The sequence below is a fragment of the Natator depressus genome, chromosome 6 (genome assembly GCF_965152275.1).
Source record: "Natator depressus isolate rNatDep1 chromosome 6, rNatDep2.hap1, whole genome shotgun sequence".
NCBI classification, from domain to species: domain Eukaryota; kingdom Metazoa; phylum Chordata; order Testudines; family Cheloniidae; genus Natator; species Natator depressus.
This window is the reverse complement of record NC_134239.1, coordinates 24,072,870-24,096,332: the sequence shown is the minus strand read 5'-3', so window position 1 is coordinate 24,096,332 and position 23,463 is coordinate 24,072,870. Positions and strand designations below refer to the sequence as shown.

Genomic DNA, 23,463 nt, shown 5'->3' with positions numbered 1-23,463 from the left:
GTGACTAGTGAAAATGAGCTGTTAATTGCCTACAATTATGTGGTCAGCCCATTTATATTACTATTTCCAGTCTGGAGTGCTGAGGATAGCATTTTCAGAAATGCCACTGAGATACAACATATGATAGGTTGGTGAAGAAAAGACACAGAAGAACCTTTCCAGCAGACATGAAGCCCCCAAGTAAACTTAGTGGTGGCCAAATACTATAGTGATTATATATTTATAGTGCATTAGATAGGCAAAATGGTAGATATGGTAAAATGGGTCACTGTGCCGTTAAATTCTATGGACTGACTGCTGAGTAAATGGCAGAAAAATACATTCAAATTACCTCCTTGGCTGGCAATATCAGGTCTCCCTGTCATTTGACACAGAGCAAGTAGATGAGTAACATTATAATGGTTCAGAGGAGACAATGTTGGACCAAAAATGTTATGATAGCACTAGTTTGGTTACTTTCCTCTGAGCTACTTGTTTGAGGGGAAATGTTTCTTCTGACCACAAGCCAGGACTGGCTCTATTTTTCTGCAAAGTTTATGTAAAGTAGCATGCATAGGGCCTTTTTAAATTTTCTCTTTGACCCCCTACATGGGTTACAAAACCATTAGATTGTGCATCTATCCAAGCCAAGAAACCACATTTACACTAACTATATACAACATGCCAGGACTAGCTGTATGTATACACTTCTGCTTTGCAAGGTTCTGGTGGCTTCTCAAACACAGAAGACAGTGAAGGCCACTAGAAGGTTCACTAACTTTTAAAGGGAGTAAATGGAGCAAGCTCATGGCATGTCTCCCTGTTTCAAAAATCAATTTACAGTAAAAGCTTTCTATCTGGCACGCTGGGGGAATGGAGGGTGCTGGTAAGTTAGAAATTCTGGCTAACTAAGAGGGTGGGAGTTTGGATGCAGGAGGGGGCTTGGGTCAGAGGGTTGGGGCGTGGAAGGGGATTAGGGGTGCTGGATCCGGCTGTTGCTCACCTCGGGTGGCTCCCTGCAAGCGACAATCTGTCCCTGCTGCTCCTAGGCCTGAGCTACTGACTGTTGTGTCTTTTGACTTCTATAGGTAACTGTAAAGGGGCTAGGCCGGGGCTCAACTCTCTCCGGGACAGCGGGGAGCCACACCAGCTCGCTACACACAGTTGGCTTGGGGGGAATTTGTCCGGCCACCTGAGTCTCCCTCGGCAGCCCTTCCAGTAATTGGAATGAGCACCGTAGGCCCGGGCCCTGAGTCAGGACGGGGCACCAAAGAGTCAGTACCTCAGGCAGGGGCAGGGGTAGGGGCTGAGCAAATAGCCCAATGTTAGCAGGCCAGGCCCTGGGTCAGGGCGGGGCACCAAATAGTCAGTAGCTCAGGCCCTCAGACAGGGGCTGAGCAACACAGCATGTGTGAATTAGCCCAGGCCTCCAAGGACCTGGAAGAGGAGGGAGACTGCCTGCCACGAGTTGGGTGGCAGGGGGGACGCAGGCCCACCCACTCCACTGCGTCCCAGCCCGGGGCCCTCGCAGCAGCAAACGACCTGCTGCTGGGTCAGTGGGGATCCTGGCCGCAACACACTGACATGGGTTCTGGCAGAGTTATAGCCAGACTAGGGTCGGCTGCCCCCGGGCTACTTCCTAACTCCCCTTCTTCTGGGTCACGGCGGTGTTCTCCGGCAGGGGTCCAGCACCATGGGTTCCTCGGGGCAGTGGACAAGGGGCAGGCCTGGGAACTCCCCTGGATAGCTGGCGCAGGGCAGGTCCGGCCAGTCTTGGCGTAGACCTGGGGCCGCGGGGTTTTCCCAGTCGTGGGCTAGGCTGGCTATGTCTGGCCTCCCCGGCGGCTAGTCCTCTAGTGAGCTCTGAGGGCCCGCCTTTCTACTTCCGGGTTGCCGCCTGTCCCTCTGAGGGGCGGGCTCAGAGCTTCTGGCTCCGCCCACTCTGGTGTCTGGAGGGGCTCGACCCTCTCCGGTGCGGCAGGGAGCCACACCACCTCACTACAGTAGCTTAGTCTTAAGCCCACCATTGCTGCTAGCAACATTATGGAGAAGAATTTAATAAATCAGCTCCATGGTGACTCATTTCTACCTTTCCTTACATGAGGAATAGTGAAAGTTGCTTGAATCAAATATACAATTAATGGATCCCATTGCATCAAAAATCAGCCAACCCAATCCAATGGCATTCCAGGCATTGCATCACAAGCGGGTCAACAGTATTACATGCCAAAGTGGAGAGACATGTACTAAATTGGGATCCAGAAAGATGCCCCTCCCCCCCAGATTTTAAGGAATGAAGCTGGTTTAGGATTTGGATTAAAAACGTAAAGGATGAAGACTGCTGGAAAGTTGGGTCTCTTCAGAATAACCTCACCATATAGCTGTGAGAACTACTGGTATGTGTAGGGGGAAAAATGGAGAACACTAATTTTTAATTGGTTCTTCAGTTATAGTTAACTATTTACGAGTGATCAGTAAGATCTCTCCTGGGTATCACTGTTTGGAAAATGTTATTGGAAAAAGATGCTTCTATACAAAAGTATAGTTTATTACTGAATTTGACATAAAGTGGCCAATGAAAATAAGTTTGCCAATGCACTGATGTAGAAAACAAGGTTTTTGTGTTTCCAGACATTATGCAAGCTACCTTCAACCACAGAAATTGTTCCATAGATAATTTACTGAATTTAAACAATTAAATAATGCAAGTATTTTTTAGCCCAGCAATTATCAGATACTGTACTTACTGAAGATAAGACATACTTTTTTTCACCCAGACTAAACAGCAAATAACATTAAAAGGAAAAAGGGAGGGCTAGGCCTGTATGGATCCAAAATCACTACAGTGTAGCTGACCTCCTATTGACACCAATTAAACATGCTAAAATACAACTTCTCTTGCAACTTTTTAGCTCAATTTACTTTGAGAAGCTTCCTGTAACTTAAGAAAACACCCAAAGTAAAGCTAAAATGGAGAAATTGAACTCTGCTGAAACCAAGAGATGCCAGCCAGCTGTTTTCCCCATCTGCCTGCCATACTTCAGAGGGTTGAATATGCTCCCTCTGAATTAAGAAAAGCTACTTACACATGGACTGAAAATATCTAGAGAGAAAATGATACAAAATATGATAGATTTGACTCTCAAGTCACTATTTTAAAGTAATATGTGGACTGTGTGGAGATTCTCACCTCAGAATCTGATATTAATCTCAAAACTCTTGAAAATAAATGTGAAAATCTGACTCACAGAGTGTTAACAATGTGTAAAGGTACTGTATCTGCTGATTGATTACCAAATTTAGGTCCTGGAAACTCAAGCAAGAGTAAACAATTTATGACGTGCCTGATAGCAGTGATGCTGGAGACTTAACATTCTTAGAATCCTGGGTTCTAGACCTGTTACAAATTAATATTGAAAATGATCCTCTCTGTGTCATAACAACCATTTTTTGAGGTCAGTAAAAATTCAAGTAAATTGATTCCTGCAAAAAGCACCAATATATTCATTATTGCTATCTTGAATCTCAGCGAGACACAAAAAATTGTGAGTAGCCCATAAAATGAAAAATATTTTATAAAGAAAATGTTTATATCTTTCCATTACTTGATGCCAATGAAAAAACTCAAGTGAAGAGAAAGGAACTCTTTCCCACTGAGGAAGACTTTACTGATATCAAAGCAGATGCTGCCTTTTTATACCCCAACCAAGTTTTGTTAATATTGTACCATCACAGCATTATATGAATGAACCCTGGTGTGTTTATGGAATCTTTCTTTTTTCCTAATTTTGACTATTACTGGACAGATTGAAATGAAAAATCAACTAAAAAACAATTAATGATTTACACTTAGTGACTCCTCTTTTTGAGGCTTATTTAGAAGCGGAATTCACACATTTTCAAAATGAGAAAGTCTTTAATAATTGCAATATTTTTTTTTAAATAAGGGGAGCTGCCTAATGCTTTCCATTATCAAAGATCCTTGCGACTCTTTTTTTACATGCTCCAGCACCTCCATTGTTCACAACTGATCTTGGAAATTCATCGGGGAGAACACCCTTTGGTCAAAGAGGTGCCTTTTCTTAATCCAATAAAGTTCTGTTCAGGTTTAGTTGAGTTATAAACTGTTAAAAATTACTATTTCCCTTCTCTTTCTTGAGTTCCTCATTCTTTTGGCATCATAACTGAACAACTTTCTAAAGAGCAAGGTCCACACCTCTACCTCCAAAACAACAGCGGTAGAAGCAAATACTGCAGAGCAAATACCTGGGCGTTGTCAGAACAGCTGTAGCAGGTGCATCCAGATTGGGCTTCCTTCCTCAACCCGTCCCATCCTAATACATAGCCCCAGTATCCTATCCATCCCCCACTCCATGAGGGCACCTCATAAATCCAGAAATCCCCCAACCCTCAGAGAGGAGACAGAGTGCACACTGGGCCAAGCGCATGACCCCAGCTTCCCATTCACCCTTGCTGCTTGCTAATGAAGTTAGTCCAGAAGCTCAAGTGGTAGAAGTCAATGGTGAAGGTTCAGAGTTCAAATTTTGATCATGCCGCATGATGGGAGATGTACATAATAACATTTTGCTTTTACCACTTTTCTTTAAAAAACAACTAGGAAATTACATACAAAACTTCTATGTTATAAGAACATTATTTAAATTGCAAAGTCAAGCACCTGAAAGTTAGGAAATGCAAGTTTAAACTTGCAAGTGAAACTTTGATTCAGCCTCCTTGCACATATGCATTTTATACAGTCTTTAATTACATGATCACATACCATTTTTCCACAGTACTCCTGCATCATTCAGTGCACACATTGGATGCACAAGTAGTCAGAATTAAGATTTCACAATTAAGATTGTAAATCTAACTTTGTAGTGCTTGGCTTTGCAACCTAATTAACCTTTAAGCATAGGTTTTTAAATGAAATATAGAGATTTACAGTCACCAGGATTTTACCAGTATAATAGGCTTGGAAGTACAAATAGGCTTTGTTTTTGTTGTTGTTTTTAAGAATTTCAAAAGAAAATATCCATATTTAAGTACTTTACTTTTATCAATTTAAATTTTCACAGATGTGGGACATTATGGGAGGTTCAGACAATTATTTAGAGTAGATATTGAGGGATTGAGGGATTCAAAACGTTAAAGCTTTGTAATCATTAAAACACAAATTGTCAACATCATATGTCAAAATATATCAAGTAAATTTCCTTAAATCAATAAAGCATATCTGTTTTAACCATTCATTCACTATACTATTTGTAACAAGCCTAATTCAAAGGTGTAAATCACTGGATTTTGGCTCTAAAGTTCTCAAGCAACACTTTTCCTACTTTGCATATCTGTAAATTTTTATTATTATTGATGGAGATATTTTTGTCTTTGTGTGTCTGTGTGTAGTGAAATCAACATTTATCGACATTTAGTGATAAAATCTAATCTTTCCAAGCCTATGCATGAGTGCTATGCCCTATAAGTAAGACTGAAAATACCAGAAGAATTGCCAACACCAGCAGAAACATTTTAAATGTTTCCAGTGCACTTCAAATAACTGATGTTTCTGTGTGTTATTTGGGACTGGATTAGACCTGATCCTGCAAATAACTGTGCATGTGAACCTCTGTGACCTACTTAAGCCCCACTGAAGTAAATGGACATCCATCCCTCGCAGGATCGGTGCCTAAGACTGGACTGCTACATAAACTATAAGTACCCAAGAGCAGAAATAATTGCTTCTCATCTCATACTGTGGAGAAATAGTTTGCAACAAGTGAAAATTGTGTTTCCAGTATTTTAAATCAGTTGGCCCTCCAGACCTCTGGTTCAGGCCTTAGAGACCATATTGTCATGTCATTCTCATGCACAAATAAATTGGTTAGTCTCTAAGGTGCCACAAGTACTCCTTTTCTTTTTGCATATTGTCAGTATATGCTACTTAGAAGTACAGCCTGAGCCAAAGCCCATTGATGTCAATGGAAATCACCATAAAGGCCAGATCATCTGACCTTAGTGTTGCTGCCCCACAGTTGAGGATAGGAGGGGAAAGAGAGCACAGGGAACCTTCCCTCACTCTCTTTCTGTCCTGCAAGGACCAGAAATAATAGTCCCTGTATTTGGGGAGAGTGCAGGGCTTGCTATCCTCCTAGTAACTTGGGGGCATAAATTTCCCCAGAGGGAGCAGGAAGAGGTGGGGGCATTTCTTTGCCACTACACACATACACCAGCTCATAGAGAATCCTGGGCAGACTTCAACATCTCTTGCTGATCAGTCTAGACCTTAAGGTGTGTTAACTGCAGGGCAAGGTAGACTTGCTTTGTCAGGAAGTGGGCAGCGGATGGATGACGATGCTATCAAAAAACATAAGGCTGAAGTTCACTTTAATGTTAGTAAAAAGAAAAGGAGTACTTGTGGCACCTTAGAGACTAACAAATTTATTTGAGCATAAGCTTTCGTGAGCTACAGCTCACTTCATCGGATGCATGCAGAAGTGAGCTGTAGCTCACGAACGCTTATGCTTAAATAAATTTGTTAGTCTCTAAGGTGCCACAAGTCCTCCTTTTCTTTTTGCGAATGCAGACTAACACGGCTGCTACTCTGAAACCTGTCTTCAATGTTAGTAGACCTTTCAGTTACATTTTTAAAATTTGTGTTTGCACTTTCCATGTCTTTCATACATATATCTCCAAGTGCTTTACAGACTTTGGCTCCAATCCTGCTCCCATTGAAGTCAATGGGAGTTTTACCATGGACTTCAAAAGGAACATGACTAGGCCTATTAATTTTGTTGCAATGAAACAACTGTAGTCTCAGGAGCAGCTCACACTACCCGAACGCCTATGAAAATTTCAGGCTACCACATAGATCAGCATCCCCAGAAGCAACACATCTCATGAAACCATAAGAGAAACTAGGGTAGGCTACTAGACCAAATTCTGCTGTCAGTTACACTAGAGTAACTGTGGAGTAACTCTTGTGATGTTATTGGCTTTACTCCAGAATGGCACAGGTATAAGTGAGAACAGAATCTGGCCCATGATTTTTTTTTAAATGGACTTGAACTGCAATAACCTCCTTGAGCGGGTTTGTCAATCAGCTAGCTAAACTAAAGTTGCAGCTGCAATAATATAGGTTTCTATGATCTTCAGAGAAATACAACCTAAGAACACTGGAACACAAGGTGTAATTTCCAGCTCAGGTAGACATATCCACTCTAGCTCTGGTCAAGGTAGCATGCTTAAAATAGCAGCATAGTTTTGGCTTCACAGGCAGCACAGTGGGCTAGTCATCTAAATATATACTAGGTTTTAGGACAGGATTGTACCTAGGGAGGCTAGCCCATCCCACTCTCTGTGCAACCACAGCTATGCTGATATTTGTAGAGCACTAACTAGATTGCAGTAAGCACAAGTATGTCTACTCAACCTGAAAATTGCACCTCCAGCTCCACTACACACATATCTTTAATGAAATATGAACAAAAAGGGAGTATCATGTTCTATAAGAAAAATATTATTAACAGAAAAGTCTGAAAAATATAATGTGCAGACATATCAGCACATTGGGATTAGTCCCATGTGGTTCTCTGAATTTCAAAAAGAACAGACAAGATCCTATAATATTAAAAAAATGTAAAATTATAAAAAGGTTTAATATTCTAGCCTGCTGTGTTTATTTAAATAGCCTTGCTAATTTGAAAATAAATATCTTTTCAAGTAACTAAGATATTAGATTCATTTAGAAAATGTATGATCTGAGTTCTTAGAAATATGTCAGTGTTTCATTATAGCTTAGACAGTTAATAATTCATTTGGCAAGCATTTTGTTTGTACTAGGTTGTAGACAAGAAGCATAAAGGCATAATTATGTTATCCCTCCCTCTTTACTTGTTCTCACTCTGAAAACAACAATAATAACCTATAAACCTGAAAAATTAATTCAGGCAGGGAAATATGTACCTAGGAAAAAATGAAGTTTGGTAATGACAGATGGTGGAAAATCACTACTCATTGAGACACTGATCCTGTTGAAGTAAGTGGAAATCATTCCATTCAGATTTCCATGGATTTTGGGGATTGGATTTCAAGCAAATAACTAAGACTTAATTCTTCCATCAGAGAAAAAAAAACCCAGTGAAAATGCTTCCTTTGTGTTCTAAATATAGATTTGTTGAGAGGAAGGGGATATAGGTTATCCAGTTATTCATGGACCTCAAGGCCAGAAAGCACCATCCGATCATCTAGTCTGACCTCCTGTATAACACAAGCCATAGAATTTCAACCATGATATAGCCCACATTACATGCCAATAAATCGTTATGGCGTCTGCAGTCTGCATACAGCACCCATGATATAATACATTAAGTATTGGCAGAACTGTGTCATTGGGGAGAGTGGCATACTGTATGCAGGCCTGCTGACATGTGCCCACCCTTCTTTATGCACAGGAACATATTTGGTCTTTCATTAATGCAAATGGTCATACAGCACATCAGCAATGGAATCAGTAGTAGGACCCAAGAACCCTGAGTGCCTATCCCTTGCTCTACTTGAAAGAGTCACAATGTTACTCTATTGTCTCTATGGTCAAGGATAATTGGCAGCTTAGGTTACCCATAAAAAGTGAGTCACAAAAAAGTGGCAGATAGAAGCATATACTGTGTCTGAGTCACTCTCCATTAGTATCTCCTACACTTCCCTAACACCTGCCTGCACAAAATACTCTGAACTGGTAGGTCTAGGGGATAAAGGGAAAGGAAACAAAAAGAATGCTTATGTAATTTTAATGAGGTTTTGATCAAATGTTTTTTACAAGTTTGCTACAATATAACTGTAGTCATTCAATATGCTAAACATTCTGCTTGGGAGTTACAGTGTCTGCCATGGGAATAATGGAATATGAAAGGATTATTTGCATCCATTGGTTCTCATTGGATCCAAAGGAGTTTCATAGCTGAAAATGTCCCTTCTCCTGTAATGAGTCTGCCTCACTTTGAAATGGATGGTCTTATAGAGTGGGATGTGCTTCGTACTTCAGAGCCAGGGTTCCCAAATTGTGGTATGGGAGCTTGCTGGAAGTGGTATGCCAAGAACTCTTTAAAAAAGTTAAACACCTTTCAGTTTTAAAGGAACAGTTGTAGTATACACTGCTGCACACCTGAAAATACCCAGGAAGTAAAAGGCACGCTCCTGGCCACTTTCAGCTATAATGCAAAAGAACACCCTTGCACCATGCTAGCATAGCAGTTTTATTTAATAGTGTTTTATATGCTGTGGCTGTTAAGTTAGGCACTGTCCTCTCATCTTGTGCACAACTGGCTTTCTTTCTTCTAGTCTTAACCTTCAGCATGTGCCGTGCTGCACAGTTAAAACTACCTAGTTGAACTTGTAAAGTATATCATGCTGTCAGAACTCGTATCATCCAAAAAGACACAGATGCAGCTCTGGATCAGAGTGGCTGCAAAACCTGCAAGCACAGGGAGCCCTGAAATCAAAGGACCACCATAGGGGAAACTGCTGCAGAACAGAAGCTGCCTCTGCAATCCCTACCATCCAGAGGCTGCAACATGGTTCCTACAGAGCTGGGAGGCAGGGTAACACAGGAAAATCCTTCTTATCTCTGTAGGGACATTGGGAAGGGGGGGAGGGGGGGTGATAGTATTGCTGACCTCAAACATTCAAAAATCATGACTCAGGTTTAAAAAATTATGAGATTTTTTTTTAAAAAATTCAGGGATTTTTAAATTTGCCTTCTACTTTCTGAACTTTTAAGGTGCACTTTTAAGGGGCACTCACATTTTCAAGCTTTTCTCTGCAACCGTAATGGCTAGAAACATCTTTTTTTTTTAAATGAAAGCTGAGATCCTTTGTGAACTATAGGGTACATAACAGGTATATTTCACACCTGGAGTTTGTTGACATTTTGGTGGCAGGAAATTTTATTGAAACAATTTTTTATGGGAAAATGTCAATTCCAACAAAAAATCATTTTTCTTGCAGGAAAATCAACACTTTGGCATAAAGCAAGCATTTTTGGTCCATTTTGCCTTAAAATGTCATTTTGGTTCTTTTTAAAAAAAAGTCAAAATGACATTCTAAGTTTCATTTCTAAATGTCAGTTCAAAATGGAAATGTTTGTATTGAAATGGTTTGAAACTTCTTGAAAATGGAAAAATTTCAACTGAAAAATTGTGAACAAAGGTTTTTTTTTGTTTGAAACTTCTCAGAGTAAAAAAAATGGCTTTCTAAACATCTCTAATTCTAACTGACATTTGCATATTCAAATCAGTGCTTCCAACAGGTAATTAACAAACCCAAACAGTTTAAGTTCTGATTTAACCATCCAGATGGAAGATGTGGGTGTCCTTTACAAGGTCTCAATATCACCATCATGTTAGAAAACTAGACTCCATATTGCATACTTAATTCCTTCTTAAATATCTTTCTCCCTTTTCCGAATATCTTTGCTTCCTATTATTCTACTTCTCTCCTTTGCCATTTTTCATCTTTCTTCATGTCCTTTCCTGGCCATCTCCTCCTTTCCTGTTACTCCTGTACAACCCTAAACAGTTTGGTTTTTGGCATAACGGTCATCTTTCTTCAGGCTACAGCAATGCTTCCAATTTGTGATTTTAATAGTTAATGATGGTTTCATTTAGTTAATTTATTTTTAATTGTATTTGTTGCACAACGTAAAAATAACTGCAGTAAGTGTTGTACGGGATTTTATTTCTTTTATTTCAGCGCGTACATAAACTCTGAACTTTACAGAACTTTCTTTCATTGTTACAGTTATTGTCCTTTTGTGTTGCGATGGCTCTACAGCCAATTCTGTTTCTCATACCTGTTAAAAGTGAGAAATTAATTTAAAAAAAATATGCTTCTCTGAAGTGGCAAAGACATCACCATTTTGTGCCTGGGTTTTAATCATAATTACCTGAGGACAATGGCCTCAGACCTCCCTGTGTTGGCTTTGTGCCTGTGACTCTCACCATGACCAAAATCTCAGATAGCACAGGTGTGGGGACCTCTGTTTGTGTCAATCACTCTTTGCATTCTGCTAATGCCAGCCTTAGAGAAACTGAGAGAACTTGTCACTCCCATAGTGCTCTGGAGCATGTCTGCTGGCCTGAAAACAGGAACCCAGCCAAAAAGATTTTGGGAACAAACAGTGTGAAGTAAAAAAAAATGGCAGCCGTTGGGTAGACAGTTGTCAAGAGACATGCAAAGCTCTTGTTATCCTCTGCTTGACTGGGAGTATGGGAAAGGTCTAAACTCCTTTCTCTTATCTCCTACACTGGGTTCCTCTGCTACCTAGTTCTTTGAGAACAACTCCCTCCAGGCACGGACTTTGAATGAAAATACTAGTGTACTCTAAATCAAGTGAGACCTGAGATGTGGCCCAAGACCGGTGACAATGTTACCAAGTGGAAGTTAAGGAACGGCCCCAAACATGAATGTGGAGTGCATAGGCAAGCACTTGAACATTGCCTGATGCAGTGCCATCTGTCAGCATCTTGTACTCTGGAGGAATTGTTCGAGACAAGTGACAACACCCGGTCTTGGCTGCAGCTCTGGCACAACAAGCTATGATGGTGACCACTGTGTTCTATATATACTTGCAGCAAGTTCCGACTGGCTTCAGTACTGATCTCTGAAGTGATCTGGGTTGCACTGAAAAGGTGCTTCAGTGAAAGGGACTCGGGTCAGTTTAATTCTGCTGCTGCTGCAACCCCATACACAGGGTAGAAATGGCGGAGAAGCACCATGCAGGAAATAGAAGTGGTGAAGGGAGTAAACAGAAGAAGAAGAGAGGGAAAAACTGCACATCTGTACAAGAATTCCCATTTACTGATAACCTTCCTCCATCCTCTGCTTCTTTGTCTCTCTCTCTCACCACCACACAAACACAGCAATCAGCACTAATAGCACAACCGCTCTGGATGCCCAGTTTATTTTCTAGTGGCTGCCTTGGCCCATACAGCAATACTCCTCATTCTATCATTTGCTTTTGATCTGCTTTAAGTAGGGAGAAAAAGGGAACTTTTTTGTCTGCTATACCCTTGGCATCAATTATGACCTCAAAACAAAGTGCTGAGTTACACTAGACTTAATCCTGAACCAGTCCCAAGTAGGATGTGCCCCTTTTTGCTTGAGATAGGAACTAAAGTGAAAAACTAGCACCAAAGGATCCCCAACACCTCACTTCGGGTTTCTCTCTGTTGTGTTAGCATGGAACAGATACACTACAGGTCCAAGCTTGCACAGAAGCAAGTTTGTTCAATAATTAGACTTAACTACACTCTCCATTTCCTTCCTGATAGGGATAGGGATGGGGAAACCCAGCCATCACCCTGAACTGTGTATAAGGAAACTGTTGGGCACACATTTCTACAGCATACAGCAACTGGGAAAAAGGGAAAAGAAACTCTAGACCCCAATAAGTTGTTTTCATGAACATAAGTGAAAGGCGAGTTTAATCAAAACCACCTCCTTGGGTCACAGAAGAACCACCACCTGAAGATTCTGCTCATACACATGGCCAACCAGCATAATACTTGCGAGCCCACTGTGCAAAGCTCTGGTTTGTAATTAATGTCCATGCTGGAGTCAGGTAAACTTAACAATTTGTTATCATTTACCGGGTCATAGACACAACCGGACTGTTAACTTCATAATCATACAGGGTTTGATTATTACCGGATGTGCAATGAAAAGCAAACAGGTAATGTGAATTGGGAATCCATTAAGTACAAGCTAAGACCTATACTGCTAATGAAGGAAACCAAAAAGGTTATTTACACAAATATTAAGAGCTGGTAACAAGAAGTCAGTGGTAATCAAATGTTTACATTGCCCTTTTATGTGTGTGTATTTTACCATAGATAGGGTGTCTCCTCTGAATGCTAGAATAATACCTGCTAAGAATCACTGAAACCGCTTTCAAGTGCGCACTTTTTTTCACCCTTTAATTGCTACATTTCATTTTTCCTTCATTCCCATATTTATCAGTTGACTTGGCTAAGGGTAAGAAGCAGCGGTTCCCTTTCAAAGCTGCTTGACTTGAGGGGAGGGTAGAAAAGAGACTTGAAATGAGATTCATCCCCTGTCGTTCAGAAGGTTGGAAGCCTCTTCCACCTCCTCCTCCTGACCTCCTCTTCCTCCAGGAAAGTTAGGATTATAAAAACGATCATATGGATATAATAAAAGTGTGACAGAGCTGAAGAAGGTGTGGGGGGGGGGGGGCAGATTAGTGATGGCACTTTCACAAATGCAGCTTAAAGAACAGGGGCTTCTGGCTGGCATAGTGGCTGAGTGATAGCATAGTCCTCTTCACTGCCTCGGCTAACAGCACCTAGGAGAATTATAGTGGTAGCAAATTCAGCCCCGGTAGCCAAGGCTGGCCTTAGGGAAAATGGTGCCCTGGGTGAACTTTCTTTGGCACCCTTTAAGTACTGCTCACCCAGCAGCGGGCGGCCGCCCAGCAGGTAAAGTGGCAGCAGGTGGAGCAGCAGTGGAGTTGCAGGTGTCATGCTGCCTGGCTCCTGCCCCGCAGCCCCCTTTATCCACTCCTCCCACCCCCCAGGTGGGCACGGGCCTTCTGCAGCCTCTTGACCATGGTGCCCTGCCCCTGACCACGGCACCTTGGCCAGTCGCTCATGTCGCCTGCCCATAAGGCCAGCCCTACCTGAATGCCTTGCATTGCTACTAAGTATCCCCTACCTCGGGAATTGCAGGATAGATATAACTTGCATCCTGTTACTTACAATTGTTTGTCCTTGTGTATATAGCTATGCAACTGTTATGATTCTTTCCGTGTACTGAAATTTAAATCTCTGAGAACTTTTCTGTTTACTTTGGTTCTCTCTTTTTGTTTTTCCTTAACCTAAACTAAAAATTTAGACTAGCACTGTCTCTCTGCTCTTTGAGTTTGGTGGAACTGAATCAGCCTGTATGCTATTTACCCACCAGTTACTGTGACAACTACTATTTCTTCTGTAGAAACAAAGGGTAGAGTTTAAAAGTCCTGCTCCGACCAGTGTGCATATATGACTGTTAATATGCCTTTGAAAAACTCAGATGACTAAGAGAAGTTAAGCTTAACGAAATTCTAGTTCCGCTGGCTGAATTAAAGTTGGAATGTCAGGCATAACCACAAATTGCCTCGATTTTACCATTTTTAAATTTCATTTTTAATATTTCTAAAACATATTAGTCAATCAATTGTAAACAATAAGGCATATCTATACTATTGTATACTAACAAAGTCATACATTATTGCTTCCTGATAAACAGTAAGGAAGGCATGGATACATTACCGGATACCATTCTGATAATGTTTTAAATATATTATTAACACTTGATAGGTTATTTGTAGGAACACTTAAAGGAAACTATTACCTAATAGTCTCTCTTTATATGACTGGTGAAATAGCATTTAGAAAAAAAAGAGTCTATTCTGCCCCACTCCCCCAGTACTATAAATGCTGTCAATGAATGAAAGGGTATAGAGAAAGGATAAACATCATCATCAAAATGTTGGAGAGACTGCAATTTGAGGAAAGCTTAACAGTACTAAATACTGAGACACATAACTTGACAAATGAGGACTAAAGGGGAAGGGAGGGGAGAGGGAAGATAGTGGAAATAAGATAGGTAGTGCTCTGGGGATTACATAAACTGGTACTGTTTGTGGTGACTGTCTAGAAATATTTCATAGAATCATGTTTTAATTCTAAACAGAATCACAAGATGTAAATGAAATCTTGACTCTTAGAACCTGAAGCTTTGATTTACTCACTTTAGGTCAGGTTATGCATGGCCCTTATGTAGGTGTAAAGGGTGTTTACAGGATGTGTGCAAAGAGTCATATCCAGTGAAGCTCACATAAAGTACAGGCAAGACTGCAGTTCTTGCACTTGGGAGCACACTAACATTACTCTTTTCCTGTGCCTTCAGGGACACAGATCTTCAAAGCAGATTTAAGACATGACCTTTCAGAAACAAGCAGAGTTTTTCCAGTGGAGCAACAGGATCTGCAATGTATATTTACCAAGCCTTTGCAAAACTCATTCAGAGCATACAAACAAAATAGCATAGAAGTTAAACTTGATAACACTAATCCTCTACTACATTTTCCTTTACTTACTTGAAAGATAAGAAACACTCTAAAACAAATTTCCGAGTAGCAGCCATGTTAGTCTGTGTTCGCAAAAAGAAAAGGAGCACTTGTGGCACCTTAGAGACTAACAAATTTATTTGAGCATAAGCTTTTGTGAGCTACAGCTCACTTCATCGGATCAGATGAGTGAGCTGTAGCTCACGAAAGCTTATGCTCAAATAAATTTGTTAGTCTCTAAGGTGCCACAAGTACTCTAAAACAAAGTTTCCTAAACAATATTAGTTCATGAGCCACTTTCTTAAAAAATTGATATTTCAAGTACCATATGTAAATTTCTCCTTTTTGCACACATTTATTTTAAGTCTTGACAGGCTTAGTTGAAGTATTTCCCGACTCTACAGTAAAATATATGTCTAAGGAAGCCCAGAGTATTCAACTATAACATCCTCTTTAAACACTGCAGGATTTTAGATCGTTATGTAAAAGAAACACAGTGAAGCCACCATGATTATTACTTATATCTTTCACGTTATTCAAATGACAGGAAACAATTTTTGAGTCATAAATAATGTCTGTTTTCATCTATTTTGGTGAGTATGGCTGAACTGCATCAATGGGCAGATGTTTTCACTTGTTTTATAAGTTCGAAGTTCCTGCTAAATCATATCTGGATTATGGTTGAACATAAGCCAAAGGCTTAGCTGGAAGTAGCGGGGTTTATCTGGGCACCAACCAGCTTCAACTCCAAGAAGACTCTTGCTCCTGATCAGATCCCGCCCCTTTCCAAGCAGGGCTCCTGGATTCCTGCAGTGCTGGGCCTGGTTCATCCTGCTAGCAAGAGTCAGGTGAATGTCCTTAGTCCAGTAGCCAGGCTTTTATCCACTTGACCAAACCAACCACCCACCAACCATCCAGGTATTGCCAATTCTCGTGATTTTATTGTGAGTCTCATGATTTTTGGTGTATTGCTTAGACCCCCAGCTCCTAACTCCTAGAATCAAGAGATTCAAGAATCTTCCACTCTTATATAAACAGATTTTCTTATATAAACTCAAGTCAGTCAGTGTACATTTTTTGAGGTGCGTAGGTATGAGAGCAACCGAGCACAGCATAACTGAAGGAATGATGGAGAAGTGTACGGCTTCTGAAATGAGGACACATATGTCTGACTTGTCAGGATAAATTTGACAACACGACCATAAGACGACTGAAATTGAGCTGATCAGAAAATTTTTTGTTTCCTTGCAGAAAACGTTGACTGCTAAGGTGGGGGCGAGGGAACCTGAAAGTTTCCAGCCCACAACTTTTGGTTTAAAACCCAAAATTTTGATTTAGAAATGCCTTCGTAGTGCCTCCATGGCCACTATAGTTCAAGTGCCTCATGTCCCCATACTCCTCTGTGCGCCAGGCTCCCTGGCTAGAACTTTTTTCCTGTGGAAAATGCTGATTCATCAAAATTGACACAGTCTGTGGAAATATTTTTGTTGATACCAGGCAAGTTGACCAACTGGCCAGCTTACCTACCTGCCTGGGTTCTCGCCAGCCAACCAACAGGAGCCCCTGGGGTGTGCAATGAACTCGGCCTTAAGCAATGAAGCGTGCAACCACCTAGCTAAGTTACACAGACAATGCTGGTGAGACGCAAGAAGGCAAAGTTAGAGTTGCTCTTTCTATATTTGTTGAGTAATGCTAGACTTATTGATGTTTTAGTTTATTTTGAAATAGTGTTCTACTTAGGTTGTTTTTCTATAAGGTAGATAGATCACATAGTTACAAGTTTAACTCTATCTTAACCTAGTCTTTTGTCTAGATTTCACTCCTTTTTTCAATCCCCACCAAGCATTGGTGTTGCTGAGGTTGTTGGCTCTTCTCCAAAGCATTCATCCAAATCACTGGACTCTGACTGAATACTTTCTTTCTTTTTATTCCTCACTTAAGGTGTTAGTGTGAGAACAGAAGTCAGGGACAGAGCCTAATTCCAGAAACTGGATATGAAATGTACAATGTGTATGCAGACTAAGAATGTCTCTTGAACTTTCTCTGGACCTTGGCATTATACTAAATATCCCTATGCAAAATGTTTGCAAAAAAGTTCTTCTTGAATTTGAAGTTTGTCTGTGCAAAGGCCAAAATTATCATATACAATGTGAAAGTCTTATCCACACGGGGGTCAAATTCTGTTCTTATGAACAACTAGAGAATTTTGCTTTGGAGAATCATTCAGCATCCTTTTAGTTGTCACAATAAGAATTTAGTAAAATTCAAAGAGGGATCAGTTGTTAACCTAAATAACTATCCAAAGTTATAGCAGTTAATAGAAACAAGGAGCTTCTGAAAGGATAAAAATACCCAGCATTTAAAGTAATCTCCTACTTTTTGGGATGAGATTGAGACTTTCATGGGGGGGCAGATTATATCACATCTGTCTACTGTGGGATTCTTCCACCTTCCTCTGAGGAATCTCGTTTTGGCCACTGCTTGAGACAGTATTTTGGATGAGATGGACCTTGGGTCCACTCCAATATGGACCATGTAACAGGAACATAGGAACTCCAAAGATTTTAATTTTCTTTAAAAAATTGTATCGAAACCACTCTTTCTCAAGTGTGTATTTAGTTCAAGTACATCAGGAGAAAATAAAAAATATTTCTTTGAAACAGTCTGTACTAAAGAAATCAAGATGTTATCATAAAACCCACATTCTTCTAATCTACCTGCCACAAAGAAGAATGGTTTGTCATACTAGCTACAAAATGCTGTAGATAGTAAACCCCTGCCTGAAATGGCAAACATCATAATGAAGATTCGTAGTCCATTTGACAGCAGGTAGAACCTGGAATGACCATGGCAAATGTAATCATAGAATCATAGAATATCAGGGTTGGAAGGGACCTCAGGAGGTCATCTAGTCCAACCCCCTGCTCAAAGCAGGACCAATCCCCAATCAAATCATCCCAGCCAAGGCTTTGTCAAGCCTGACCTTAAAAACTTCCAAGGAAGGAGATTCTACCCCTCCCTAGGTAACTCATTCCAGTGTTTCACCACCCTCCTAGTGAAAAAGTTTTTCCTAATATCCAACCTAAACCTCCCCCACTGCAACTTGAGACCATTACTCCTTGTCCTGTCCTCTTCTACCACTGAGAATAGTCTAGAACCATCCTCTCTGGAACCACCTCTCAGGTAGTTGAAAGCAGCTATCAAATCCCCCCTCATTCTTCTCTTCTGCAGACTAAACAATCCCAGTTCCCTCAGCCTCTCCTCATAAGTCATGTGTTCCAGACCCCTAATCATTTTAGTTGCCCTTCGCTGGACTCTCTCCAATTTATCCACATCCTTCTTGTAGTGTGGGGCCCAAAACTGGACACAGTACTCCAGATGAGGCCTCACCAATGTCGAATAGAGGGGAACGATCACGTCCCTCGATCTGCTCGCTATGCCCCTACTTATACATCCCAAAATGCCATTGGCCTTCTTGGCAACAAGGGCACACTGCTGACTCATATCCAGCTTCTCGTCCACTGTAACCCCTAGGTCCTTTTCCGCAGAACTGCTGCCTAGCCATTCAGTCCCTAGTCTGTAGCTGTGCATTGGGTTCTTCCGTCCTAAGTGCAGGACCCTGCACTTATCCTTATTGAACCTCATGAGGTTTCTTTTGGCCCAATCCTCCAATTTGTCTAGGTCCCTCTGTATCCTATCTCTGCCCTCCAGCGTATCTACCACTCCTCCCAGTTTAGTATCATCCGCAAATTTGCTGAGAGTGCAATCCACACCATCCTCCAGATCATTTATGAAGATATTGAACAAAACCGGCCCCAGGACCGACCCCTGGGGCACTCCACTTGACACCGGCTGCCAACTAGACATGGAGCCATTGATCACTACTACTAATAAGCATCTCAGTCATGAAAAATAAAGATCATTCCAACTGAATAGCAACCACAACTAGTATAGACTCTGGCATTAAAATCCTTACATCACCATCCATACTGGTTCTCAAAAGCCTCATTCAGACTTAATATGCTTGAGATATGGAAAGTTTTAATTATCTAGCATAAATGGTTAAGCATGGGCATCAATTTGTTGAAAGATCTGTCTGAAGGCCAGCCACTTAAGATCATCTAGAACAGGGGTTCTCAACATTTTTCTTTCTGAGGCCGCCCCCCGCTCCCCCAACATGCTATAAAAACTCCATAGCCCACCTGTGCCACAACAGCTGCTTTTCTGCCTATAAAAGCATAGGTGCTCGAACTAGGGGTGCAGCCGCACCCCCTGTCTTGAAGTGGTTTCCATCATATACAGGGCTTACAAATTGGTTCAATGGCCCTCAGCACCTCCACTAAACACAATTTTCCAGTGCCCCTGTATAAAAGCCAGGGCTGGCATTAGGGGGTAGCAAGCAGGGCAACTGCCTGGGACCCCACACCACAGGGGGCCCTGCAAAGCTAAGTTACCCAGGTTTCGGCTTCAGTCCCGGGTGGTGGGGCTTGGGGCAGCAGGACTTCGGCTTTCTGCTCTGGGCTCCAATGAGTCTAATGCCGGCCCTGCTTGGCGGACCCCCTGAAACCTGCTCACAGCCCCCCAGGGGGCCTCAGACCCCTGGTTTTTGAGAACTGCTGATCTAGAAAACACGAGTTTCTGCTTGCCAATCAAATTTGGAAGTACAGTAAAACCTATGCCTTACACACAAAAGTGTTTTGCCTCTTCAAAATATCAGCCCCACTGCCGGTTCTTGTCATGTTGCAGCTGATATCAATACATTCAGGAATGAGCAAAGTAACCCTAATAATGGCCTAGAGCAGTGATACTCAGACTGAGACTCATGAGCCACAAGTGGTTCTTTAATGTATCTCCTGAAGCTCTTTGCAGCATATGATAGTAGAACAGTGTTATTTAGTTATTAACCAATCAGGATGTTTTACTATGTTATTAACCAATTAAATTATCAACTTGCACTAAGTTATTAATTTATTTGCTGCGAGAATCAGATAGATAGATAGATAGATAGAAAATGAAACAATGAATTCACACTATTGTGGCTCTTTTGGATAATGTTGATCTCTAATTTGGCTCCTGAACCACTGCAGTCTGAGTATCACTGGCCTGGAGAGTCTTCAAAACTAGAATTGGTCCGAAGCTATAAAATGTGGATCTTAATGTGAATTTTTCCAAAGATCAAGGAGCGGAAGGAATGAACAAATGCTGGGTTTTGGTTTGGCCCACTATGGAGGCAGGCCCTCAGCCACAAAATTTGTATCCATATCCAGACTTCCCCAGGCCCACTAGCCAGAACATGATAGGAGAAATACATGTAACACTGGAAGTGGAACAGCTTTTTAGAGAGAATGCTTAGAAAGCAAGTGTTCCCTAAAACTAGACATACCTTAATGAAAATCCTACTTAAAACATACTGTGCAATAATAGACTGTCACTAAATTAAACTGTTTTAACTGTCTCCATATAGACAGCTTCAGAGGTTTCCCTACATTTCTCTGTCATTGCAAAACACTCAAGCAATATGTTTTCTGGAAACTGTTTTCTGGAAACCGAAATACAACTAAATATTGAGAGCTTTTGACTGGAAAATGTATTAGCATTGAATTATCTTGGCTCATATGACCCGTTCTGATTCCTAAAAGCTATGGTGACAGCCAAAAAATCATAATGATGCCATGAAAAAACAGAATAATACCAAATATTAATCAATGGAATAACAGATTCAGACAAAAGCTGGACAGATTATTACAGTGACAATGGCAATTTCCACATATACAACCAGATATGTTAACTTTTCACAGAGCTCTGTAACCAAAACCAGCTATTCATTCAGTGAAACCCTGTGAATTTCCTCTGACTACCAATAAACGTTTCATTGTTGATGCTCAATCTTGATCTGTCCCCATAAATAAAATATGCTCCTGGGTACTCCTTTTAGTTAATTTTATCTAGAGCATTGTGATATTTGGATGTATTCATATTTTATGAAGCAGATTTTTGAGTCATAAGTTCTAAACTGATTTAATGGCAATCTTTTCTTAGCTAGCTGAACTTACTGCATTTTCTCTAATAGAATGAATGGCAGCTAAGAACATTGCAGTAAATCTGAGAAGCTGAAAATAGCAATCCTTTGTTGGAAATATTTTAATTAGCATTTACCAGCATATGTACTTTAAAATCACTTTCTTACAGTGCATGTATGAATGCAATATTAAAAAAATGTAAAAACTTAACAACAAAGGAAGGCTGCAGGTTCAGGGGAATGGTAATGGGATATGAAACTTTTTACCTCTAGATCACTGGTTTGAATCCAGCCAGGTCCACAGAGACAGAGCTGTTAATATCTGATGGCTATTTTGTGCCCTGTATGAAATGAAATAGTAGTCTTATTCCAGTTTCAAGTGAACGGGTTTGATGCCTTCACTTACATCTTCAGGGTCTGAAATAATCTTGCTTAAGGTGGCGCTGGCAAGTCAGAGTTAAGACACATTGGTTGACCAGTATATGGCCAGTAACAACGTAGATCACCATGTTATTATACCTCTCCTGTGGATAAATGAAGGACTTCATTTCCTAAAGTTGTCAGTCTGATACTTCTACATCAGCACTACATTTACTGTTGAATGTCCGGTCCTGCAAATGCTCCACTTGTGGAGCTCTCATTGAAATCAACCCGGCTTCATCATCCTTTCTTGATAAAGAAGGTTTTATGATAAACGGTAAGAAGAAAGGGTTACTAACCTGTTCCTTAACTGTTGTTCTGAGATGTGTTGCACATGTTTATTCCACTTCAGGTGTGTGCACCCCAGTGTGCAATTGTCAAAGATTTTTCCTTCAGCGGTACCTGTCAGGGTGGCTCATGCACCCTCTGCTGCTTTGAGCTACTGCAGATGGTGTAAAGGGCGGAGCCACCCAGACCTCTCTCCCTCAGTTCCTTCTTACCAGATAGACTCCAACAGACAGGGGAAAAGAGGGTGGGTTGTGGAATGGACATGTGTAACACATCTTGAAGAGCAACAGTTACTGAACAAGTTAATAACCATTCTTCTTCTTTGAGTGATTGCACATGTCAATTCCACTAACGGTGACTCACAAGCAGTTCAGTCTGGAGGTGGGATCGCAGTCTACCTAAATAGATACTGAAGGACCACATGTCCAAACCTGGCACCATGTCTAGATTGTTGAGAAATGGCACAATGCGAGGCAAAATTATGCACTGATGACCAACTTGCCACTTTGCAAATGTCCAGAATGTGCAATTGGGCCCGAGAGGCTGCCAATGCTGCATATGATCTAGTTGAATGCACCAACACTTTTCTTGGGGTTGTCACATTAGCCGGCTTGTAGCACAAATGAATATGAGAGGAGATCTAAAAGGAAATCCTTTGAGAGGAGACTGGAAGGCCCTTCAGTCTGTTTGCAATTGCCACAAATAGCTGTGACAATGCCTAAACCACTGAGTGTGGTCCAGGTAAAATGCTAAAGCTCTTCTAATGTCCAAGGTGTGACCTTTTCCTTCATCTTTATGATTATGAAGCTTCGGGTAGAAAATTGGTAAACAAATTGCCCAATTAAAGTGGAAGTTGGACAACACTTTAGTGAGGAACTTTGGATGAGGGCAGAGGTAAATCTTGGTATTATAAAAGATAACATAAGGAGTTTCTGAAATCAGAGCTCATAACTCACCCACTCTCCTGGATGAGGTGATTGCAGTCAAAAAGGCTACCTTCTTGGAAAGATGAAGGAAGGAACAGGTAGCCATTGGTTCAAAGGTGGAACCTATTAACTTTGCTAACACTAGGATTAAGTCCCAAGGGGGAATAGGATCTCTACTTGGGGAAATAACCTCTCCAAACTCTTTTGAAATCTGATTGCCATAGGCTTGGAAAAAAGGGAGCAGTTATCAATTGGTGGGTGGAAAGCCGAGATAGCTGCCAGATGGCTTTTGATGGAACTAATAGCAAGACCTGTTGTTTCAGGTATACGAGCTAGTCCAGTACCTGATGGATGGAAGCTAGGAGTGGGGAAACACCTTTCTGCTGGGACCAGATGGAGAATTTCTTCCATTTTGCCAGGTAAGTATACCTAATAGAAGGCTTTCTACCATTTAAAAGCACATCTTGAACCTCCTTTGAGCAAATTTCCTCCAGATGAGCCAGCCACGGAGCATCCAGGGTGTCATGTGTAGGGTCTGCATGGTGGGGTGAAGGAGAGGCCCATTGTCCAGAGAGATCAGGTCTGAATCCGGTGGAAGTATCAGAGGATCTTTGTCCAAAAGGATCAGCAAAGTCAAAAACTAATGTTGTCGAGATCACACTGTGGAGCTACAAGTATAACTTGAGCCTGGTGCTGTTTGATTTTGAACA

The 23,463-nt window shown here is 41.1% G+C and overlaps 1 protein-coding gene and 1 long non-coding RNA gene across 2 annotated transcripts in view; both read right to left on the bottom strand.

Annotated features, from left to right (window-relative positions):
* MUC2 (mucin 2, oligomeric mucus/gel-forming) overlaps positions 1-23,463 on the bottom strand; it is a 174,643-nt gene that overhangs the window by 134,940 nt on the left and 16,240 nt on the right. The window lies entirely within an intron of this gene.
* Positions 1-23,463, bottom strand: part of LOC141988819 (uncharacterized) — a 58,610-nt gene that overhangs the window by 31,755 nt on the left and 3,392 nt on the right. The gene's annotated exons all lie outside the window — the stretch shown is intronic.